Source organism: Lepidothrix coronata, unplaced genomic scaffold (assembly GCF_001604755.1).
Source record: "Lepidothrix coronata isolate B3197 unplaced genomic scaffold, Lepidothrix_coronata-1.0 Scaffold108, whole genome shotgun sequence".
Taxonomy (NCBI): Eukaryota; Metazoa; Chordata; class Aves; order Passeriformes; family Pipridae; genus Lepidothrix; species Lepidothrix coronata.
The window spans coordinates 3,020,788-3,026,981 of record NW_016690288.1 but is presented as its reverse complement, the minus strand read 5'-3'; the positions used below and the strand labels follow the sequence as shown (position 1 = coordinate 3,026,981).

Sequence of the window (6,194 nt, the reverse complement as noted above, 5' to 3'; positions counted from 1 at the left end):
AGGGCTCGCGAGGAAGCCGCCGCCGCCCCGGTCTCCCCCGCAGCCCTGCGGCGTTTCCAGCCAGCGGGACCGGGCTGCCCGTGCCCGTGGCGGGTGAGTGGGAGGGCGGGCCCGGGCCCGCCGGGGCGGGGCGAGGGACGGATCATGACGGGCGGCCCTGGGGGCTGCGGGGTCGGGGGGCTGTGGGGCCGGGGGGCTGCGGGGCCGAGGGGGCTGCGGGGCCGAAGAGGCTCGTCGGTGGGGCCGCTGCTCGCGCCGCTCTCTCTCCGCATGGCAGGGGGGGCGCTGCCGCCGCCTGCCATTGGCTGTCGGGGCGGCGCGCGCATGCGGAAGCCCCGCGCGCGACGGCGGCGATTGGGCGTGGACGGGAAGGGGCGGGGCGGGTCATGTAAAGGAGCTGCCGTGGGCAGCGCGCGGGGCTGGGGAGCCCTGAGGCCCTCCCGGGCCCAGCCACGGCAGCGGAGTGAGGGGCTCTGGCCGCACCCCAGGCAGGCGCTGGCACCCAGGCCGGCAAGCCACTGGGGAGAAATGGAATCACCAAATGATTGGCCTTGAAAAGGACCTTGAAGACCATCCAGTTTCAGCTTCTTGCTATGGGCAGGGACATCTTCCGCTATCCCAGGTTGCTCCAAACCCCGTCCAACGTGGCCTTGGACACTTCTAGGGCTGAGGCAGCTACAGCTTTTCTGGGCAACCAGAGCAACCAATGCCTTATCACCCTCGCGAAGAAGAATTTTTTCCTAGATTGTAATATCCTGCTTTCTGCAAATGTGAAGCCATTCCCCCTTGTTCTGTCACTCCAGGACCTTGTTCAAAGTCCCTCTCTAGCTCTCTTGTAGGCTCCCTTCAGGTACTGGAAAGCCACAATTAGATCACCTTGGAACCTTCTCTTCTTCAGGATGAACAATCCCAATTCTCTCAACATTTCCTTGTAGGAGAAGTGTTTCATCTCTCTGATTGTCTTAGTGGCCCTGTGTGCAGAAGCATGGCTACCAGCAAAGAACAAATCTAGCTGGCAACAAAAAATTTCTGTAGAAGCTTGTCAGCCTGGTGTTTGAGAGAGGTTGGCATATAATTGTACACCTGTCTGGGTATGTAACCTTATCAGGCTCTCTTGGCATCACAGCAATGTTTTTGATCATAACAGTGTTTTTGATATCACCTGTTGTGTTGCCAGTTCTGTTTGCAGGCTTCTTTTACCAAAGGTTTGGTGTGTGAGTTGCTTGAGAGGAACATCTGCATGATGACTTTCATGTGTGCAGACACCCCCTATAAGCTAATAATGTACTTTTGTTGTTGTCAATGTGTACAAATTTTTGGATCAGTATCTCACAATAAGGAGCAACTTTTAGATTCCTTTTTAAAATATACTTTATATTTGTTTCTGCTTGTCTAACTTTAACTCTGCATTTAAAGAAATGAAAACCAGTAACAAACTAAAAAAAAAAAAAAAAAACAAAACAGGATGTGTAATTCCATTAGGTAGATGGCATTAAAAATTTGTCCCCATACAGCCTGGTATACGGTAGCCTCACAGACAGCTGAGGTACCACTACTGACAGCCTTTTGTCTTATCCATCAAGACATGAGAACCTTTTCATAGAAGTTTGGTTGAAACTTATGTTTCTCTGGAAAGATTGTGAATTTGTAATTTTCTGAGAAAAAGTTAGTGACACATTCCCAAACTCTAATTTATGGAGTTGACTTCTATTTCTGGTCCGAGATTCTGGGTGGAGAGAGATTCATAATAGAATTGACATATGCTTTAATTCAAGGAAGAACACATATAATTGATTCCATGGAAATTGGTGTTCTGGTTCATTCGGTTAAATGCAGTAACAGGAACGAGGGAGAGAGCTGCTGAGGTAATGAAGTGACCAAAGGAGGGGACTGATTACTGCTGAAGAATGACAGGGTAATTGGTTTCCCAGTGCCCTGTTGTGTGCAGTGGTGGGCAGCAGCAGACACAGGGCACTTCACTTTGTGTGCAAAGCTGTGTGCCTCGCATACGACCTACATACTGATCAAACGATTTTTGCTTTCAAGGTGTTGGAATTCAAATGGGTGCTTAGTGTTGGATTAGCTCTTTGTGAGAGCCCCAGAAGAATTGAATTTGTTTGCCCTTAAACAATCTGAGCCATTTGTTTGCTGTGACCTTTGCAGTATGACATAGAAATCCAAAGGACCAGCTCTCACTAGTAAAGACAGCAATTCTCACTGTGAAAAATGTGTCAGCACTGGCATAGGTTTGCGGAGATGTTGGAATTTTTTCCCAATGTCCTCCCCCCCATCTGTTTCTTCCAGGATGCGGGAAGCAAAGCCGCACGCGCTGGGCAGTGCGGGAGCGGGGGGAGGGTGAGCGCTCTCGGGAAGCACGGTGGCCACGGGGCTGGCTGGGAGTCTGTTGGTCCGAGGTTTTTGGAGACAGAGAGGGGAACCTGGTTTCGACCGCCTCCTTTTCTTTTCCTGAGAGGAAGTTTTTTTTCCCCACGGGACACCTCGAGAAAAACGACCGAGAGACCGACCCATCTCAGAGCGAGGTATTCTGCCTTCCGACTGCCTGTGGGAAAAAGGACTTTTTTTTCCCAGTGCTGGCTGTGAGCACACATGGCTGAGAGCAGCCGTTGAACTGCCGGGACAGTCCTACTTTCCTCCCCACCCCTCCTCAGGTTGCCGCGGGTTTCTCCCCCCCACCTGGGGAACTGGGACTTTGTTTTGTTTCTTCTGAAAGTTTTTGATTGCACCATTTGTTGTTTATTCAGATTTTGTTAATAAAAAGCTGTTTCTTTTCCTTTTCCACACTTCCACCTGAAGTTTCTTAATTTCTAAGTTGTTAACAATCTTGTTAAACTAAGACAAGCACCAATGCTGTTGTAATTAAATAAATATCAACAGAGTTTAGACTAATTCCCTTCTCAAATATTATATGTAAGTGTTGATGGATACTCTCATGTGAAAGGTGGGAGTTTGGTTTTTTGCTGATACCCTGGTGCCCAACAGTCTGTCAGCGTCTTGTGATGCCGAAAAACTTCGAAATAAAAGAACTGCTCAGAGACTTTGCATCTTTAAGCAGCAAGGTATTGGTTTATTGCAATGCTGGGAGTAAGGCAGTTCGCACTGCACAGACTCGCTCCACCCAAAAGTGCAAAACAAGCCATTTTATATGTTTTAGGTACACAGTTACACCTTCTGACATGCATATTAATAACTAGGCAGAGTCCAGGTGGAGTCTAGGCGGAGCTTTTGAGAATCTTCCTTGGTGCATGCTCAGTCTTTCACTGGGACATCGAGCCTTCATCCTTCTAGTGGTCGTCAGGGTTGTCTTCCTCGAGGTTGAACTTTTCAACTTTCTTTGTTAGGTGACCTAGATTCTTCAAGCTTGCAAAATCCTGGCTCTTGGCCTCCTATATATACTTTAAACATTTAGTTTACTTGATTTATTACCTTGTGGTCTATTGTGTACTATTTCCTAGCATTCTTTCTATAATGAAATCTTGGTCCAGTAAGCAGGACAGAACAAGATATTAACCAGTGTTTCTACAATGTTCTTCTAGCAAAACAGGCAGAACAAACATTAGGTGCTACCGTCTCCTGGCTCAGCAGGGCAAGGTGTTTTACCAGTGTGGTGGTTTGAAACTCCCAAGAATCTAATTTTTACGTTCAAGCCCCCCTCCCACAGTTTGCCCCTGTGAGAGGGTTTAGTGATGGTATGGACTTGATATCTTTTTCACTTCATGTGGAGAGTTTTCAGACAAAACACAACCATTCGTTATTGGGGGAAGGGGAAATATTTACAGAGGTTTATTTACACCCATATATATATTTACATTAAATTAAATTTCTCCTTTTCTTCAATAGAAGTCCAAGAAGAAAAGAGAAAAGTCTTTCTGTCACTTCTCAGGCCACAGTTCCTTCATTTCTGTTTTTTATGGCACTGGTTAGTGTCCTTCGTTTTCCTGAGGCAGCGGATTTAAGTATGGCAGTCAGGATTTTGGTTCTTACTTTGTGGAAATTCCAACCTCGAGCCCGAGCCTTTGTAGAATTTCCTTGTAGATCTTCACTCCTCTTGGGTTAGAACACTGAAGGCAGCTTTCAGTTCAGTCTTACCAAAGCTCTTTTGCTCTTTCTCAGCTCGCCAGCATGATAAAAGCAGCAGCAGCAGCAGCAGCAGAGGGCACGACCACCTCCTCCGCATTCCGTCCTGGCTCAGCTCTCAGGACGACTTCGGGTTTTCAGCTCCTTTCTCTCTCTCTCTAGCTGCTGCTGCATTTTGGGACTCCCTAAGGGTTTGGAATCCACCCCTCTTCAGGAATTCTCTGGGTTTTCTGGGAAAGTAATACAGTCTTACCCCAAACCAGCTCTGTTGAGTTTTCCTCTGTTTTGTTGCCAGCCTTCCCTCCTGCAGGAACATCTCTGCGTCTTCCGGCTTCACGTTATCTCGCTGCTACTGGCTATCTTTTTGGCTTTTAGCCATCGTTGTCTCTGTTCAGGACTGCTCCGCTGCCGCTTTCAGTGTCTTCTGCTGCTGCTGACAGTAAGGAAACTTTTCCAGCTCTTGATTATGGGACCCGGTCCAGCTTTGACACTATACTGGGTCTCCAGTGGCCTCAGCTGGGGGCTGGGGGCCCTTGACCCCCAGAGGGGCTCACTGGCCCCCTGCCTCCTCGTGGCTCAGATCATGGCTACCTACCTTCTAAAACTATCTTCACCACCTTCTCTTCCATTTCTGTGGGTATGTAATTTCCGTAGGGTGCATGTGGACTATTGATTGGTCCAGTATTATCAGTGGGGCAAACCATTACTACCTCAGAGAAAAGGTTTTTCAAACCACCACAACCAACTAAGCCGTCTTTAACTCCTTTTGTGGTTTTCTCTGCCATCACTTGTAATGAGACCCTTTACCAACAGATTCACAAGTGCTTTGACTGCCCTTGTTGGGGGGACTCAATAGAGTGAAGACCCCTCAGTGCGTCCTGCCAAGGTGTTTTCTGCTGCTGGCAACTGCAAGGACTCGCTTTAACAGTTCACAGAGTAACACTCTATTAATACAAATTGAGACAGTTTAATAAGATTCGAAGGTTGTTGGTGATAGTGTCTACTTCAAAAATATGTTTTAAAGCAATCTACTGATACATATATTAAGCAAGCACCAGCTCTGATATGAAGCAATCTAAGTGATATGCTAAGAGAAAAAAACAAACAAGAACTCTAGTCCTAAAAGCAGCATTTAATGTGCATAGAGTATATTTTTCATCCGTGTCCCTCTGGGGGGGAGAAGATGGACTCAGTCCATCAACTGATCCCAGCAGTTTCGGTGGAGGTCTTCTCCCACTTTCCCTCTATCTCCAACTTACTTTTATACTATTTTCTTTATGTTTGGGTGAAATTTGAGTGGCTCTAGTCATAAATACCTTTTATTTCTGTTTGGTGTACCTAATGGAGAGAGTGGTTGTGGCTTGGCGCCTGAGAAGCGGGTTTGACATGATTGTTGGCTTCAGTAGCAGAACATCTTGATTCTCCCTTGGCAGAAGGAACCAAGGTCTCAGGACCACAATGTTCCCCTATTCTGCTGGGATTTGAATGGGGGGGCCCATGTAGTCTCCACTTCGTTCCACGCTCCGTTCTGTTCTGCTGAGCAGATGTTTATCGTTGTATTGGGGAGCATGTTGACCTCATTCCATCCAGGGAGTTGCAGCTGCTTTTTACCCTAGAATTCTGAATTTCCTCTAGATTTAACCCTACCCATCATCCCACAGACACACAGAACTAAAGTAATTGTTGTTGAACGTGGTCATTGTTGTAGTTGTCTAAGTAAATATAATTACACTGGTAAAGATAGAAATTATCAGATGGTCAGGACTGCTGTGATTAATATTTCATTTTGTTTACATGATATCAGTGTAATTTATGAATGCCTAGGTGATGCAGTAGGACACTGCATACTTAAAAACCAAATGAATTCTTCCCTGAGAAGAATGTCTGGCTTTAATTCAGAAACTGAATTTTATGCTAGTGGTTTCTTTACTACTCCAAACTGAGTAATACATTCACTTTTTTACTGTTGCCTTGTGAGGTGTATAGTTAGATACTGCATTTTAATTTCGTCTAAAATTTTCTAATTATGTGTTAGTCTACATTGGAATCTGTAGAAAAAGTGAAAATCAGATTTAAATATCTCTTTGCAAACATTGTGC

The 6,194-nt window shown here is 46.3% G+C and overlaps 1 protein-coding gene across 1 annotated transcript in view; it reads left to right on the top strand.

The window, feature by feature from the left end:
* GTF2I (general transcription factor IIi) overlaps positions 1 to 6,194 on the top strand; it is a 94,064-nt gene continuing 87,870 nt past the window's right edge. Inside the window, exon 1 of the mRNA XM_017824051.1 lies at positions 1 to 93. The gene's annotated coding sequence lies outside the window, so the exon portion shown is untranslated. The remainder of the gene's footprint in view (positions 94 to 6,194) is intronic.